Source organism: Cariama cristata, unplaced genomic scaffold, assembly GCF_000690535.1.
Source record: "Cariama cristata isolate BGI_N322 unplaced genomic scaffold, ASM69053v1 scaffold23868, whole genome shotgun sequence".
NCBI lineage: Eukaryota > Metazoa > Chordata > Aves > Cariamiformes > Cariamidae > Cariama > Cariama cristata.
In genome coordinates this window covers 13,345-20,016 of record NW_009630959.1, presented here as the reverse complement: position 1 = coordinate 20,016, position 6,672 = coordinate 13,345, and positions in this window count along the sequence as shown.

The following is a 6,672-nucleotide window of genomic DNA, read 5'->3' as shown; positions in this document are numbered from 1 at the left end:
TCCTACAGAGAAACGCATCGTAGCCACTGCCAGCACCAGCTCAGCACCAGCCTGGAAGGCATTCTCTTGTCCTCCAGCAAACAACATCCAACTCCAATAATCCTGAAAAAACTGCACTTGGCAGCCAGACAGAGAAATTAAAAAACCTGTGTCTCCCTTCCGTCAAAAGGCAGGATTTAGACTAATGGACTAAGTCTCAGGTCTACCTCAATTGCATCAAACCCACACAAGCAGGGGACTGGAGAAAGAGGCCACCAGTTCTCCCTGGTGTTTCTTGGGAACGCGCTGTATCGTACCAAGTTAGGACTTCAAATTGCTCAAAACAGCTTGCTTTCTAGTAAAACAGCCCCAGTGAGGTGAGCAAAATATATTTATACTTTGCTTTTTTTCCCTGATCTGAGTTTAAAACTTGGTTTCCACAACCTGTAGATGGAGAGATCAAAATGAGTTAGGGACACAGCTCCCACCGTAATTTCAAACTGCAAATTAAATGCAAGGTATAGCCTGGAAAAGTACAGGACTTGTGAAAGTTCAATGTTGTAGAAAATGTTTAAGTTGTAAAGAGGTTACAATGGGAAATTTAAATAATCAGATCTGGCACTGTTACATCAGACTTGAACAAAACCAAATAAAAGACTCAAGTTTCAAACTCAGAGAGAAAGCAAATTATTGAGGAATCTGGATACGAACATACACTGGCAGCCTTTCTGTACTAAACACAGCCCTGTGCAATTTAACGAGAAAACTAGAGAGATATAAAAATTAGTAAAACAGACGTAAAGAAATCCTTAGGTAAGAGCCCTGGTATAAATTGATTAATATAAACAATACAATCTCCTAAAACTTCCTGAGACCCTTAAAAATATAGTACTTCAGGGCAACAGTTTTCGTGATTCTGAAAAGAAACAGAATTGATTTAAAAAAAGATAAAAAACCAAACAAATAACCCCAACCAAAGCACCTTACAAAACCAAACTGGGGGTGGGGTGGGGGGAGAAGACAGTCTCAAGTTTTAGGTACCTAAAAACAGCCCTCAAAGTGATCCTCCCCCAAGGATATTTTGATCTCAGTCACATGTTTTTTCTAAGGTATTTTTATTTAGTCTCCCTGTAGGTAACTGCAAGAAGAGAACTGCTAACATGATATTAAATTAATTATGCGATGTTTCCCCTCATAGCTGAGAGGGTCATTAAGTCTGAAATATTACCAATAAAACCATTAGGCTCACTGACCTCAGAGAACGTTTGCTCACACACAGACATTGCTTCCATCACTTGCCAACTTTGTCTCAATCAAAAAATCAAGTTTATTTTCTTAATCTTTGGTACAAGTACTTTGATACTTACCTACTTATCAGAAAGCAAGCCTATACAATTGTACTAGCAGATAAGAAAAAAAATAAAAATAAGAAGAGAAAATATTTGAGAATGTTTCATGATACACATGTGCTCCTGTTTACACAAAACCAAAGAGGAAATGGATCTTTTGCTATTCATGGCTCATACTTTCACCCAAATCACCTATTTTTTCACTTTCATCTTACTGTTTGCAATATAAATTTGGAAAACATACTGAAAGAACAGGTCACACAACAACCTTTCCAAATAGTTACATCTGGTTTGTTTTTGCAAGTTCAGACAGCAGGACCAAAGTTTCCAGTTAAACAGACGTGGAAATATTACGGCAAGGCTTGCAGACCAGAGCGGAATAAATTCCAACAATAAATACATTTGTAATCACAAAACCTTATCATACAAGCGTACCCACAACAAAAACACCTTCTGACCGGGGATCACCAGCGCTGCAAACCGAGGCCTGGCTAACTGAAGTGGAATTGGATTCGGCTGGCCAAGGCAAACACAGATAAGCACAGAAAGAGAAGACATAACAGCCAGATTTGCTCATGCACAAGCAATGCTGATTTGGACTGTCACATCTACCTGCCTCTGCAGCGAAGGCACCACTTCACTGACAGATGGAATGTAAAGAGATAGCCAAGCTTTTATCTTGGCATTTTATATGGTTGCAGCATCCAAAGGTTTTCATGTTGACGGCAAAACAAGCCCCCAAAACTTTAGTCTGCAATTTTTTTTTTCAGTTCTGAACAGAGTCAATGCATTTATTTATATACCTACACATGTGTGCATATAAAGATAAAAATTAATATAATTGCATGTTCAATTTCTACCAATAGGAAAAACCTGGGTAATGAGAAGCGGAGACTGATTAAGTGTTAAAAAAAGAAAAAAAGGAACACTAACCCTATGAAGCACCTTGCTTGGTTGAGCAGCTGCCATTAACAGGTAGCACAAGCCTGCTCAACACGACATTTTTATTCCAGAAATGAATACCACGATATCAACAAGCATCTGGGTCACCATCTTGCAACCTGCGTGGGCAAACGTGCATCTGGGTGCACCCCTAGGCTACCGAGACTGCTGGGTACTAAACTCTCATAGAAAGGAAAGGCACTACTTTAGCACTATGTTATTACTGCACGCAGCTTTTGATGACAGCAAAGATCACCTCGAGCCACTTCAAGTGGGGCAATTCTCTTCTATTCTGTGTCCTGGACAAGTCAGACAGTTCACAACACAGAAAAACCCAAACCAATAATCTCCCCCCCCTTAGTAAATCAGCAACAGCTCTATGCCAAATTATTCAAAAAGAGGATTAAAATTCTTTTAATGCCATCTTGCTGAAATACTGCATCTTTATTTACAGCGGCACGGCTAAGCTGTCATAGCAGCAATCCATCACTATTCACTGCCTTCTGGTACTTTCTCGAAGGTGGTAAGTTATTATTTATTACTTCGGTAAAGGTAAGAGGCTCAAAGCACTGCTGACCAGTCCAGGCACTCACCTGCCCAAAGGCCAGACATCCAAAGCAGTCCCTACACATAGCTCCTTAACTTCTCCTTAAGTTGTTGTTGTTCCCCTCTGACACACCTAGTACTTTTGCAGCAATTTAAGTACAGGGCTTCTTGCTCAGTGTCCTTTCCTCTCGGCAGGCAGCCTTCACCTTGTCTGAAGACCGTGGCACACTCTCCCATCCAGTTTTTTACTCCAGACTAAAACAACTGCAACTCCCTTGCTCTTTTCTAGACGTCTATCTATCTCAGTTGCTCTCTTAGGGACTCTCTCCATTTGGTTTGCATCTGTTTTGTTCATATCTCTTCTATTACCAAAATAAATTTATGAGATTTAAAGACTAAACAAGAAACACCTCACAAAAAGTGATCCAGGTTATTTTTCTACAGATTTCAACTACTTATAATCTCTTCCCTCACACTGTCACACAACATCCCTTTGATTTCCACTTCCCCACTGCCTTCAAATTCTTCCAAATACCACCACAAAATTCCTTTCTGATTTACTTCTTGGAAGACACAATCTAATGGGTAATTAAAAATACAGAAGAAAATTTAAGAATAACTATTTTCCCTTAACAGCTTCTATCCCATTAAAACATTCCGCTGCTATTAATGCCTACGGGGCTTATCTTCAGTTGCAAGAGAACAAAGACAACAAACACTGAAAATTTATCTAAATAAGCCACAATATTTTGAGAAAAGCTACCACGGTGCTATGGGACCTTGGAAACTTACACCAAAATACGTGAGATATTACTCAGAAGTAAGTTTTGCTCTTCAGTTCTATGCCTATAAACCATAATAATACCAGGATCTGTAAATCCTGCCTTTCCTATTTCACAACATATTTCACATCAGCAAATTGCATTGGAAACACTATTACAACTCCCACCACAAAGTCCACCACTACCCCCAGTTGTTTATGCTTTTGAATTATTAGCAAACACTAAGGAACATTAAAGTAAATAAAAAGGGTGAAATAAACTACAGCATTAACATTAAATTGCAAACAAAAGTACACAGTCATTTTTTTAGGGGGGGACACACATTGCTAAGTTTGTTTATAAAGAAATCTGGTTCTCTTCCAAGTTTCACGTTCCAGCCTGAAAATAACTTCTTAAAACAGCTGTCAGGTCTTTTTGGAGGGAGGGAGAATGATCTACCAGCAAACACGATCTTTCTTTAGAAGCCCACAAGTTATCGTGGGTAGTAGCTTGTGCTTTACTGAGAAAATTCAAGTCCTATGCGGCCCCTAAAATCTGAAGTCAGGAATGTAAAAGAGCATCCAAAAAGAAAGACTAACCTCCACGGAGAGACCCCAGCAGCTGAGCTCACAAAATAGAGAAGGACCATCACCTTGTGCTCAGAAGACAAGGGGAACTAGTCATCTCCCACTGGACCAAAAATCAGCCATTAATCGTCCTTTCACTTCAGGTTCTTTTAAAACATTTTTTCCCCCAACTTCTTAGTTAAGTAGTTTGGTTTTTTATTTTTTTTAAATTAGAAACTGCAATATATTTAAAAATTAAGCAATTAAAGCTCCAACTCTCATAACAGTGTATTGTAAAGGCAAACATGAAGGAATTTAACAATATACTGACTGTGCTGTAAATATCCACATTACCGCTTACCTTTACAGATTTTCATGTCTTATATACACTCGGCCTCTCTGCTGTCTCGGCTGATAAAACTGCAACTAAAAATACGTAATTTTTTTTGTACAATAGTATACTGAGAGTTCAAAAACTCCAGTTTCTCCACACATGGAGACACATTCGCAACGAGAAGTATTCACATAAACAGTCCTACTAAGTAGTCTCTGTCTTCAAAACAATCAAATATGAGCTGGATACATTTACTGAATCAATCACCACTTCTACACATGGGACAAGCAGAGGTTCCCTCAAGTGTTAAAGGTCTTGGAATTTACTTTGGGGAGAGCTTATTACAAATGAACAACAAAACCCACCTTGGATATACTGTTGCTGCTGCAGTATGCTCCTCCTGTCTCCAACATCCAAAAAGCTAAATTCTGTTTCAGGAAACAGCACGAACTGCCCCAAATGCTAGGCAGCAGCAGAAAACTTTAGACCATTAAAGAATGACTTACTTCCTCCCAAATAAATGCCACTTAAAACTCCTCTCTCTTCTAGAGCTACCGAAACACTGCAGTAAGAAAGATAAATCGTTATCTGTTTTATATTTAAAAAAAACCCAAACCTACTGAAAAATATAGTTCATGACAACTTCTCCGCTTTAAGTCTGGAGGCACAACGCTTGGCTCCAACAAGTAGTGCAGGAACTGAAAACCAAACAAAAAGATGCCGATGAACACCTGGGAAGACATCGTCAATGAGTACCTGCCACGCAAGTACAGGAAAGCAAACCAAACACCGGACTGCTGGATGAGAACTTATTGAGGCGATAAAGCAGACATTCTTCCTTACAAATACTGCACCTACCCATATCAGTGAGGATTTCAAATTCTGCTGTGCTGAACCTGCAATTCTTCATCTTGTTTTTGAAATGACACCACCTGCTATCTCCACAGTCTCCCTATCTCTTCTCATTCTAACATCCAAATACAGATTCACCTGTTTAAGACCTCACATTATTTTACAAATCATTTATACTGCCAGACTACAAAGGGAAAGTACAATTCTCCCCTATATTCCCCCTTACTTCAACATGAGGAGAAAAATGCTGTAGGTAGAAAAGGTGGGACTGTGATGAGATATGAGAAAATATTCCCATCTCATCACAAAAAGAATATTTGCAGACAAAGAGCGTCCAAGACGGAATTATCAAGCAATACACCCTGTGTCCCACGGAACAATAATACTAATTTTAACTACTCGCTATTTAGTCTATTTAACTCTGCTACAGTAGCAAGCACCTGGATTTCTGGACAAGCCTCAAATACAGCATTTTGGGAATCACTGTCAACAAATTATTAGCCCAGCTTCTCATCAACAGATGAGCTCATCATCCTACCTCAGCACATACCACCACTTCGTGTCACTCTTTCTGCCACAAATACATTTTAGAAGTGAACACGTGTTATGACTGCTAGGGATTTAAACCCTAAGATTATGGACAGATTATTGAATCCTAATTTAAATCCTAAGATTAATGGACAGATTATTGAATGGGCACCTCAGAAAAATAATATATTCAGGTAGTCAAATGTCTAGACAAGGCTTTTTCAGGAATGGGCTACACAGCTACAGATGAGGAGTTTATTCATTAAGAAACTAAAGACAGGGACTCTAGACAGGGTTTTCAAACCAAGCACTGGGCTCACTCTTACCACAGTATCCACGTACAAGTAACATACATTTAATCCACACTAGTTATCCAAATACCCGGTGAGCTTTCCAGTCTGTGTACTGTGCCTATGTGGTAGATTTTTATGCCCTGACAAGTGAAAGGAAAGAGTAAATATTAGAGAGCAAAATTTCATCCTCTGTTTGTTATGGTTCAACTATATATTAGTATAAAAATATCCAAATGTATATAAATCAAGACATTTATTTTAGGTTTTCTTGAAAGAAAGGGGGTTTTCTGCAATTTATGAGACATAGCAAAGTCACATCAGGGGGGGAAAAAAAAGCTAACTGTGCTCAAAAAATGAAAACCACTTCTTCCTAACAGAGCCATTACCAGCGCAAGCATAGGGATGGGGTCCTTGCAGTTTTTGCTAGATTACAGCCCAACACTGAGTTCAAGTTGCCGTCCCTTCTTTCCTTCGTTCCTTCCATAACGCACACCCCCTCCGTGGCGTGGAGCGGGACAGCAC